Source organism: Panulirus ornatus, chromosome 33 (assembly GCF_036320965.1).
Source record: "Panulirus ornatus isolate Po-2019 chromosome 33, ASM3632096v1, whole genome shotgun sequence".
Taxonomy (NCBI): Eukaryota; Metazoa; Arthropoda; class Malacostraca; order Decapoda; family Palinuridae; genus Panulirus; species Panulirus ornatus.
The window spans coordinates 22,078,884-22,090,071 of NC_092256.1; the positions used below are offsets into that span (position 1 = coordinate 22,078,884).

The 11,188-nt window shown below is 38.9% G+C and overlaps 1 protein-coding gene across 2 annotated transcripts in view; it reads right to left on the reverse strand.

Annotated features, from left to right (window-relative positions):
- Positions 1-10,857, reverse strand: part of LOC139759583 (transmembrane protein 151B-like) — a 189,747-nt gene extending 178,890 nt beyond the window's left edge. Inside the window, exons 1-3 of one of the 2 annotated variants that reach the window (XM_071681869.1) lie at positions 10,751-10,857; positions 9,094-9,203; positions 6,696-6,890 (exon numbers count right to left, since the gene is read on the reverse strand). The gene's annotated coding sequence lies outside the window, so the exon portion shown is untranslated. Of the gene's footprint in view, positions 1-6,695; positions 6,891-7,186; positions 7,293-9,093; positions 9,204-10,750 lie in introns of those variants that run through there. The other variant, XM_071681870.1, reaches the window with a different exon arrangement.
- Positions 10,858-11,188: the final 331 nt, after the last annotated feature.

Sequence of the window (11,188 nt, forward strand, 5' to 3'; positions counted from 1 at the left end):
AAAATGAACACTCGTGATATACAAGTATGTCTCAACAGATTTGTCGTTACACAAATATTTCCTATACAGTATTTGAACCAGGTAACAATAGATAATTTTTGTTTCAACTGCATAGAATTCAAGGCCCTTTAATTTTGCTTCAACACAAACCTACACACAGCTTACTAGCTTGTTAGCCTGAATGCCCATGATTCTAAGTGGACTCTACAAAGTAGACAATGTACACGCACAAGTGTACAGCCACATGGAAACAGTGACATCCCATACCCTAAGTTAAACAAGCAAGTGTACACGCATCTCACACTGAACCAATTGTAAATACACGTCTGATGAGTAATAACAATCAGCAAATCTAATGTCCTGTACAAAATAATTGATGTCTAGTCATGTACTCCAAAACAACACTTACAACCAACTTTTCTCCAACATTTAATTTAGTAAGGAACTGTTCAAGTTCACAAGTTTATCACATCCTTAGAAATTGTGTTCCAAAGAAGCAATGCAAAGTGACTTCTGCATCACAAATTTTGACTGCATCAATTGTCACAGACTTCTCTTACAAAGTGAATTCCGCATCACAAATTTTGACTGCATCAATATAATTGTCACAGACTTCTCGAGATATTCTTAATTCTGGAATAACTACATTATTTCCCCTTGAATCCCAACACATCTTTTGCTTTCCCTTACACTGTTTACAGTTATTCGCATTTTGGTCCATTATTTTATTTTCGGATCTCCCTGCTCTTCCTTTTAACTCTGCTGCTACTGTCCCCTTTACTCATCCTCTGTCCTCCTCCAACACCTTATTCTGGTAAGGCAGCAACCTTTAAAGGGAACTACCAAATGAAAGACGCAACAGCTTTAACCTCTTCCCCTGTACACACCAGGTATGGACTAATGTTAATAATGAAGGTTGAGTTGATTCTGTTGTACTGTTGCTTTTGGCATATGTTACTGCTTCTGCTGTACAAGCATTACTCTTAAGGCACATTCTATTACATTTCTTAATACCGTGTTGCTGCTACCTCCTTTAGAGCCATTGTGTTACTTTATCATTAGTTCTCTACTGTTCTGCTAAAACTGTACTGTGCTGCTACTACTGCTGCTGCTGTGCTGTTCCATTTCCCTGCTCATAAACAACCAAAGGTTCAGTTTACCCTCCTGCAATGCTGTTATCTCCCCCATTGCAAATGATTTTGTTTGATGTTCTATCAACAGGTATTGCATTACCATTGGGCACCTACTCTGTAGTTGCAGTATACCTGTTGCTCTCCTGCTGCCACTTATTCTTTTTCTACTTACATTCCTATTCTCTATTGTTACCATTCTTAATGATGGGTCACATCAATTCGTACCTCCGTGAAGTCCTATTCCTTCCTGCCCTTTTTTCAGTGTTCTGATCTTACCCATCTTGTCCCCACCACCAAGCAAATTGAACATTTTACCCTATCCATTTCTCCATCTTAATAATCAATCCCGCATGCAAAAATAAAACTTCTGTATCAACTGCTGCTGATTTAAATAGCTCCTTCCAGCTCTAAAAGCAGCAAACCACTATCAGTTACTAAATATGAACATCTAGTCTTCTGTGATGTCCTCAACAACCTTTCACTTTCCTGGTCTTTATTAGGGTTTCATAACTTATATCAAATAAATGCAATTAATCTAATCATCCCAAAAAGTATTGCAGCTACAATTAACTCTTAATATGTATTTTACCACATCCCTTCCCAACAGCATTACTTTGGACTTCCTCAGCAGCATTAGTTATACCACATTAAAGGCTCATTTCTTTAACTATACATCACAATCTCACTCTGCTTATACGAAGCTGAGTAAAGCGTTGCTAAAATTACCATAATGCGCGGGTGGAAGAAATATATTTTCATTCCCATTTTGAAAACCATTCCATCACTAGCATCACATCATTGATACAGGCCTGTGGGGGTGGGGTCAAGAGAAGACGGCACAGAGTGGTGGTGATAGGAAAGATGTTGGGCGAGTGACCAGGGGTGTGAGAAAGTGAAATACATCTGGACATAAACTCATTCCTCTCTGGGCACTCATATCCTCCAGGAATCCTTAATACCACATTCTTTGACGCTTGTCTCATTTTCTCATGCTTGATTAATTCTCCATAAATCTGATTCAATCTTTACCAATATCTACATCCATTTCATTAATTTTCCATTTTTTTTTACTTTCCCATACGTGTAACCTTTCTGCACTCAACTCCCACTACAGTCCCAAAATCCATATTTTGATTTTTCTTGCATCATTCACTTCCCCAAGCCAGGATCTATTTTCCCCCACGTTAGTCTTGCTCTTCAATTCCAAATCACTTCCCGCACTCATCTGATTTTCTCATGCTTTTTGTTTCACTCCATCTTGACACCAAATAATTTTCCTTCTTACGACATCAATGTCTGTGCGCTTCTATACAAACCCTCGCATTTAAATATAAAATATATATTGTCTACTTTCCTCCAACCCATGCAAACTCCTGACCTTCCATATCAGACTCCTCACGTCTACACCCACTAAAACTTCCTGTACATTATAAACCTAATTTCTCACAATTACATCTACAGTTTCCTACTGGGATCACAGCCTGTAAGGGGTTCACACCACAAGTGAGGTTACTTTGGCGAAGCTATCATTGCGGGTCATGTCTAAAAACTCGCTGCAAGTCCACACTTCCCTACTGTTGGCAGAAGCAAAGCCTTGGGCTGCAGGTGCCTTTAAAGATATGTCCTGGGCAACACCGGGACTTGCATAGAAAGCGGTAAGCTGGGAAAAGAGGGCACAGAAAGGAACTAGATACCGGGGTTGGACATACAAGATATGATTAAATGAAACTAGATACCGGGGTTGGACATACAAGATATGATTAAATGAAAGTTTTGAGCCAAAATCTAAGAATGCAACAAGATCAATCGGCTAGTGTCAGGCAATGAAGGATATGAAGGAAAAGGAGCTACAAGCAAAAAAAAAAAAAAAAAAAAAAAAAATTTTTTTAACTACCAATGTTATCTTCTCCGACTACTGTGAATGTTTCCGAATGTCAAGTAAACGCAACCCACTCCCTCCTATTTACCTCCCTTAGCTGGACATATTCATACTTAATCCCTACACGAGTAGACTCTTGAGCGTGACAATACTGCCTTGCCAGCAGCATAATTCTGGCATCTTCAGAGCAAAATGCAATGCTCTCTTACTTGAAAAATCAGTAAGCATAAAAATAGATGGCAAGACTAACGACTTTTTTATATATTGTACCTCGTAAGCACCTAAAAACTAGTCTGAAGGTTGGGATTACTAACCACAAATGTGAAATCTTTGGTGAATCTGCCTAGCCATGGTACAGATGGGTTACCTTCAAAAGGCAATTGTCCAGAACGTCATGCCATTCTAGCAATAACCTTTTGCAGGTCCACACTTGTTGCCTCTTCATAAAATTACATTTTACTCTTACGTTTGGCCAAGGTCGCATTTCACCCTTTCAATCACTAGTAGTGCTATGCAACGCCTCTGCTGATCTATTCAAAATAGTCCAGCCTTCTCAACACTTTCAGCCTTTCATTCTAACTCGCTCCTACATACTCCCTACCCCTTCAATATCTTCCTCCCTGACCGCTGTCCGAGCTCACCAATTCAGCCCGCCGTTATTACACAAAAACAATTTTCTCAGGAATATATTCAATTCGATCTGAAAGTTTTTTCAATTTTTCTCTTATTTGAATGGAATGTTTCATTCTTTAAAACACGTTCAATAATGCACACTAACTATTCTCAACCACTACGAACTTCCGTATAACCATTAAAAATGAGTACATTTGCTAAAATGAGCGTGGCTCCGATTAATTCCATGTTCGTACAACGTAACGCGGATTTGAATGTTATTCGCAAGTTTAAGATGTACTTATCAAAGCTCTTACAAGAATGTTAATGTACGAAAGTATATCCACATTTTATACTTATCTATATCCACATTATATAATTGAGCGTAGTCGTTACAGTTCCCACTAAACAGCTTCAAACATTTACAAAAAAGCAAACCGATATGAAGTTAAAAAAATAAGATCGAATGAATAAATGCTGCATGTGATGTATTTATGTTCCATCTACTTCTTTAACGCCCGTTCCCTTAGGGAACTCGCATCAAGGGGGTGGGGTGGCCACGGCAAAGTCCCCACTCATTCCTGTCCTAACGCGCCTCCATAGTATACACACGCTAAATAAATTTCCCAATATAAAAAATATACAGCGTGCAAATCATAATAATGTACCAACAATGGATAATGTATGTCTTTTGCTTCTAACCTATCATTCCGAATCACACAGGAAAACATGATCATGAAGTAAAAGAAGAAAATGTTGCGTTCGTCGAGATACGTTGATGAGAGTGGAAGATGAATCATGTTTAGGTGAGCACAAAAGTATGTAAGCATGGGATGAAGAGGGATTACCAAACTGTATGGATATGCAATACCTATTAGGGCAGGGATACAAGGATATGCAATACCAAGCGTAGGAGAAAGAGGAAGGCAGACTAATGTAAAGAAGGAATAGAATATACCAAGAACTGTAACTGGAGGCAACAATTGAGGATATTGGACTGAGGGAGCACAATAGGGGAAAGGCTGGATTCCGGCGATTAAGAAAGACGATGGAAAGCTTCCTGCTAGATAATGGAATGCGAGAGCACGAGGAATGAACTGTGCGGAGACAACTGATGAAAAAATGTTCGTAAAGAAAACTGGAAACGAAAAATAAATGCATAAAAACGAAAAAGCTGCACGAAAGGTGACAGCAGTGAAAGTTAATACAAAAATAGCATCAATGGCAGAGCTTTTGCAGTGGTCGCATAAATCAAAGCTAAAATTTCCTGGGTCGCCGAAAAATCATAAAATCCTAACCAAAATTCACTGAAGGCATATTAACTTCGTGATACACGCCGTTTCCGTTGGAATTACTGTATACCTAAAACGGCACTCTTAAAACTGCAGGCTTCGTTAACGATCTTTTCAAGTCGCTCTCTCACTTTTCCCACCCTATACTAAAATTCTACCGGTTCCCCTTATTCTAATCATTTAAATAAACTGATGCTTTTATCGAAAAAGCTTGCTCGCAAACAAATTTTGAACGATCCAGGCTGGGCCACCAACGGTTGCAGCAGGTGCTGCGGTTTCGTCCCGCCTCATAAATACGTTTAGCTTATATGTATGAATGCTAACGTGGGAAACGACCAAAAAGTAAGGAGAATACGTATTGCATGTACATACATTTTTTTACACTTTAACACAGCTTCCCGCGTTAGCGAAAGTGGCGTTAAAAGCCTTTCACGCACCTTAACTAGTACTAGTACACTCGGCAAACTTTTATCTCCGTGATTCGAACACTCCCTTTCTAAGATATATAATGGCACTGTACAAGCATACATAATATACATATTTCCTGTCCCAGGAGTCCCTTTTATCTTTTTGAGGCTCCTGCAGAGCTCAGAATGCCGGCAAAGTCCATCGGTCCGGACCGTCATTGTGATGTATGCGCGTTTACGTGCAAATTGCGGAAAATTATGAAGCAAGTGCTCCATGTCTTTGTTATGGCAGATGCATCGTGGGCATAAAGGGTCATAGGATATACTGAAACGCTTTTTATAGCTGGTGTCTGATGTCCAGAGTGAAGACGGGAGTGCAACTTGTCTGGAGTGAGGCTGCCAGTGGGTGTCCAGAGTGAAGACGGGAGTGCAACTTGTCTGGAGTGAGGCTGCCAGTGGGTGTATGTCGGAAGGGGGGGTTATTTCAAGGTGAATGTGTTCTATCAGTTTTAATTGTTAAGGGAGGGGAGGATTTGTAAGATGCGGTTAGAAACGTGATGCAGGAATAAGCTTTTTATATATACCCGAGGGATGGTTGAGAGGTTAGATGGAGGAAAAGAGGTGTGAAGGGAACATGGGGAAGAAAATGACAATTACGGAAAAAATCAATATGTCCTATAATACTTGATAAAATCTTTGGGTGGTCTTCAACCCCAACAGCGTAGGATGGACCGAGGATGCTTGGTTGGGCGGATGGTTGACCACTGGTTGTCTTCCACCTTTTCTTATACGGGACTTTATAAACAAAACGTTATACTTTTCTTGACTGAGCAAACCATGATTTGTACATGAACAAAGATTACAATAAAAGAGTAAACCACCGAAGCGAAACATTTACCTGTATTCCCAAATTAACCCATGCGTTTACATAAACTCGTCTCCATACTTACCCCGAGTACCTAAAATATTCTCACTATTTTCTTATCGAAACCACGTGAAAAGTCCATAAAATACCAGCCTTTCATGCACGTGGAAATATTAAGATACGTTCAAAATTCTCAAGGTCTAAATCATCCTACCACCATTATGTAGAGCATCATTTAGCATTTCCCCTACGAAATTCCTCACCATCTATTCATACTAGACACTAAAACGACGTAACTTATCAAACTTCACGAGTATATTTTATATGATTATTAGTTACGGTCACAGAAGAGAATGTTACAAAAAATTGAAAATCTTGTATAAGATTGACAAGCACTTTCTTAAGCTATGGTAAGAACAGAGAAACAACAAATTAAAATAAATGTAATAAATACAATTTCCAAGGACCAGTCTTATCATAAAGCTAACGACAAAAAATAAAACTCACCTGAACCTTAAAATGGGCTAGCCAAGGAATGCTTCTGACAATGAGCGAGGATTGCGGGCTTGCAAGACGCGGGCGTGGTAGTGGGCATGGGCGTGGCTCTGATGAGATGTGGAGCGATGTACAATGACTGGTTGCAGTAATGGCAGTTGTACTTGCATCGATGAATTAACAGTTGGGGCACAAAGACAGCGGATACTGTAACAAATATCAATGTCAATAGCGGTAGATGTGGCGAGGGCACGAAGGTGTTTGGCTGTTGTGACGGTTTATGGGGGTGTGGTTATCTGAGAGCATGGGTAAAAGTGGGCGTTGAGGATGGTGTAATGATGTGTGGACATAGGTTTGTTGATTCGTCCCACCTAGTCATGCTAATGATCGCACACAAGACCTGCTCCCTCTCACAGGTCAGTCTTCTCTACCTGATCACTACGGCCACAACTAGCCACTCGATTCATTACCTCCTAGCAGCTACACCTGCACAATACACTTACATACGAGGTAATAAAAGAATGCGATGAAAATAATCCTTTACAGACGTTATGTCGCTACTACACTGTGAAAATTGCATGGAGAGCGAGCCAATATCCCTTCCCTACACCGTACAGTCTGACACTGCCATCGGGGCCAGCGTCGACACCCACTACATCCTCGCGCGGTTGCCAGAGAGCAAGTTTTTATTTTTCTGGCTGTCGGTTAATGCTATTTTAGTAACTACCTCCCATAATCAACTATATGGCCGTCTCTGCGCATCATTCATGCAAACCTACGAAAATCATTCTGGCAACGAAGACGCGGACATGACAAATGAAAAGCAAACTACTCTTTACTCCATTTCTTAATCTAATTCAGAAATGTTGACTCCCTTATGTTGGAACTACTATTCAAACCAATTTTTGCTCTCCAATAACGTTCTTTTCCACATTCTCAATCACTCCCAGAACCTTCGCCCCATCTTCCACTTGGGCTCACTAACGGCTTCCATGGTTCCAATCGCTGCAAAGTCCACTCATACTTCTAAAACACTAATTTTTCTCTATTCAAACTTATATACCAATCAACTTGTCCGTCAATCCTGGTGAACCTAACTCTACTCTTGCACTTACTATCAACTTTCCCCTTACACTTCCAAAAAAGCCGTCCAAGTGGGTAAATGGGTTGCCACCTGGGTATGCCCAAGCTAAAACCCCTGTAGGATTCACCCTCATTACTAGATCTTCCATCTTATCTTCACAGACTAGCATACTGAAAATACTGTAAAACCCTGTAGGATTCACCCTCATTACTAGATCTTAGATCTTATCTTCACAGACTAGCATACTGAAAATATTCTATATAATACAGAGGGAAAGAGATGGTGTATGCTGGTTTATGTGGTACACGAGCGTGTTAAAAGGGATAAAACAAGGCAAAGCATAATCGAGGAAACTTTAAATTTCTATGGTAACATTAAGATGACTGAAGCAGAATCTGACGTCATACCCTACACATTCATAAGGATGACAGGCTAGCTTTAGATATAAAGAACTAGAATTAAAGATGTGTGGGGAAACATATCAATGGCTTAATAATAGCACTTGGGCCAACTTACACCATACCTTAAAGGGCATATTTACCAGAAATATTGCAATGGAATATTCAATATTTTGTCATTAAACTACTTAGTCCCCTAACAACATTCAATACTTAAATTTTTCAATAAATGTAATACTTTTAAAATACAATTATAACCTTATTCAAAAATGTAACACCAATACCATGTAATTTTACGTCATTACCATAACAGATTATGTCGCTTTAAATATAAAGAACTAGAATTAAAGATGTGTGGGGAAACATATCAATAGCTTAACTAATAGCATTTGAGACAACTTCACCATACCTAAAAGGGCACATTTACCTAAAATACTGCAATGGAATATTCAATATTTTGTCATTAAACTTAGTCCCCTAACAACGTTCAATACTTTTTTCAATTATACTACTTTCAAAATACATCAATTATCTTATTCAAAAATGTAACACCAATACCGTAATTTTACGTCATTACCATAAAAGATTATGTCGATTACAAAAATTTCATCCGCTTTTACTTAAGCATCCTAAACTAAAAACTTATGACTATAAATGTTGCTATTAGCCAGCTAATGCGAGATGTAAACTGCTCAAACTAATATCAAACAAAACTGCGATCAAAGGATACAAGAGCACGAATCATTAAATCGAGTTCACCTAATATAAACTGCAAATCTTTAACCAAATCTGATAGAATTAGCATTCAAAATTAACCTAATATCAATATAGGCATATCTAAAAGTATCATTTCATGTAATATGCTTCGAACAAGGTCCAATCACTTGAGAAAATGAACTACAATACATGCAAACCAATGTGGTTATACCTGTGTATGGCTGCCAAGGCGAACTTTCGACACCCAACAAATGGCGTCATTATGGCCGACCAGTCTGCATCCGATCTTTTCCTTCTAGTAGACCTCATACCAGTCAGCATCTGTAAAGATTCAAATACTATGTAACAACCTCTATAATGATTCAAGTAGACATCATACCAGTCAGCATCTGTAATGATTCAAATACTATGTAACAACCTCTATAATCATTCCAGCACTACGTAACGAGGTATCTACACCAATAAATATTTTTTGATGTACTGAGCACTTATCATGTACTATCTTAACGAATGAATTCAGACCAAAGAAGCCTCGACTCCTATGAAAGACTATATGAATTTCCACAAAAAAGTGTAGCAAATGTCTTTCGTCCTCAGTTCGACTGTAAAAAGAACTAAGCATACAGCGATTTCTAAATAATTAACTAAATATTTGCCTGAGAGGAAACGCATATTACCTCTCGGGGAGTTTCAGCGAAGAGTGGAGAGCGACCCGCGGAGTTTGGGTCTCTTGTGCGTCCAGATATTACTCCGCTCACGCCAGTTAAGTTGCGCTTAAAACTAAACTAGTTCGTCCATTTTCGTCAAATAATTAGCACTAACATCAAATAGTAAATATACTTCGTATTTACACATTTTTATGAAGTTAACTAATTACGTAGTACATATAATAACGTATCTACTAAGAAAATCCGCGCTAAAACTGAGACTTCGAGCCAAGAATTGGTGCGCGTGCGGGAGACGCTCGCTTTTCGCGCGAGGGAGGGACGCCGCGTCACCCGCAGTGATCTACCGGGCATGACGCCATAACACTTTTGATCCTGCTTCAGAACAGGGACTTCATCGGACAAGAATGAGGCGCAACTGAAAATGAAAACGTACATCAACAGTGGGAATCGACTGGAAGGGGAAGATCAAACGGGATGAAGTGTAATAATACGATTTTTGAGTGTTCAGAGCCTTTACACGCATCCAAAGTATTCAAACGAATTAGAGCAATGTGGTACAATGGGGCAACATGGTCAATGGATTGAACCTGGGCATTTGAAACACAAGGAAAACCAAAGAAAGGTCTGCGGGGCATGGTTAATAAGGGGCCAGTGATTTCAGACGCATTGCACAAGTTAAAGATTCAATTTAAAATGAATCCTTTTTATCATGTTCCGCGATGATATCTCGCTAATGTGCGAAACGAATATAAAAATTTCACGTTTAACCCAATAAAAGCTATCTTTTCAACTTACAATTCGAAATCTTGCCATGCACACACGATAGATTGTCCAATATTACGTCATTACCTTAAAAAAGATTATGTCGACTGCGAAAATTTCCATTTTAATCCATTTTACTTTAAGGACCTTTTAACTAAAAACTTATAACTATAAATGCTATTAGCCAGCTAATGCGAGATGTAAACTGCTCAAACTATTATCAATCGAGCAAAACTGCGATCACAGTAAGTTAGAATCATTAATCGGGTTCATGTAATTTAAAATGCACATCTTTAACCAAATCTGATTAAATTAGCATTCAAAATTACCCTAACACCAATAAAGGCATATCTAAAAGCAGTGTAATATGCTTCGAACAAGGTCCAATCACTAGTAGAGAAAATGAAGTAAAACGCATACAAACCAATGTGGTTATACCTGTATGACTGCCATGGCGATCTTTCGACACCCAACAAATGGTGTCATGGCCGACCAGTCTGCATCCGATCTTTTCCTTCTAGTAGACCTCATACCACTCAGCATCTGTAATGATTAAAAATACTATGTAACAGCATCTATAATGATTCATGCACTACGAAACGAAGTATCTACAACAATAAGCAATATCTTACAGTGTCCAGCACTATCATTTACTAGCTTAACGAATGAATTCAAAAAAAGCCTTGGTTTCTATATTATATGAATTTCCACAATATAGTATAGCAAAGATTTATAGTCTTCAGTTCGACTGTAAAAAGGACAATTAAGCATAACAACGATGAATTTAGATGAATTAAGTAACCAAACATTTGCCTGAAAGGAAATACGTACTACCTCTTTGAAGTTTCAGCGAAGACTACGGGGCGCCCCGTAGAG